The sequence below is a fragment of the Alligator sinensis genome, unplaced genomic scaffold (genome assembly GCF_000455745.1).
Source record: "Alligator sinensis unplaced genomic scaffold, ASM45574v1 scaffold1000_1, whole genome shotgun sequence".
NCBI lineage: Eukaryota > Metazoa > Chordata > Crocodylia > Alligatoridae > Alligator > Alligator sinensis.
In genome coordinates, this window is record NW_005842478.1 from 1,193,724 (window position 1) to 1,194,442 (window position 719).

The 719-nt window shown below is 41.6% G+C and overlaps 1 protein-coding gene across 2 annotated transcripts in view; it reads left to right on the top strand.

The window, feature by feature from the left end:
- BBS2 (Bardet-Biedl syndrome 2) overlaps nucleotides 1-719 on the top strand; it is a 25,671-nt gene that overhangs the window by 12,609 nt on the left and 12,343 nt on the right. The gene's annotated exons all lie outside the window — the stretch shown is intronic.

Here is a 719-nt window from a genome sequence, read left to right on the forward strand (position 1 = left end):
TCTGGAGGAACTATGGGTCCGTTGTCCCTGTGCACCTATAACAAGAAGTGAAATGCTTCAAAATAATTCCTCATTTTACAAGGTTCAGCTGCTTTTGAAATGTTTCAAAGGGCACGTATATTTGTAGAGGTTTGAAATGTTTCAGTTGTTACTTCTCTCCACACCTTTTATGTTTTCAAAATGAATGATCAAAGGAAAGACCCAGAGTCTGACCCTAGTTAGCTGAGCAAAAACAAATGTGTGGTACCAACTATTTGAAGCAAAAGTCCAAGCACACTCAGCCAGCACAGTACTGTTCTCTGTAATAGTACTCCTGCCTGTTTTTACCACAGGTTGTCAGTCTATGTTTAACATGTTTTGGCCATTAAGCCATTTTCATTGGGAAGGAGCAGTAAGGAGCCAGTTAACAAGAGCCATTTTATTAAGGTTGTTCACCCTGAAGACTCTATGCAAGTTAACATCACTGATGTGGATTCTTTTCAGGGCAGTAGACAATGAACCTCTGTACTGGGGTTGGGGCAAATAGATGCTGCTGTGATAGAAATAATAACCTGCATCTGGGTTGCATGTGGTCTGACCCTTTACAGCCTCTCATGGGATCTTCCCACTTGAGTCCATTTGCAGGAGTGGCATCAATGTTCTGCTTTTCCCTTTCTCCTTTCCCAGTTCTTTCTCTTTTCCTTTCCTCATCAAAATGGAATTGTGCCTTGCAGAGGAAA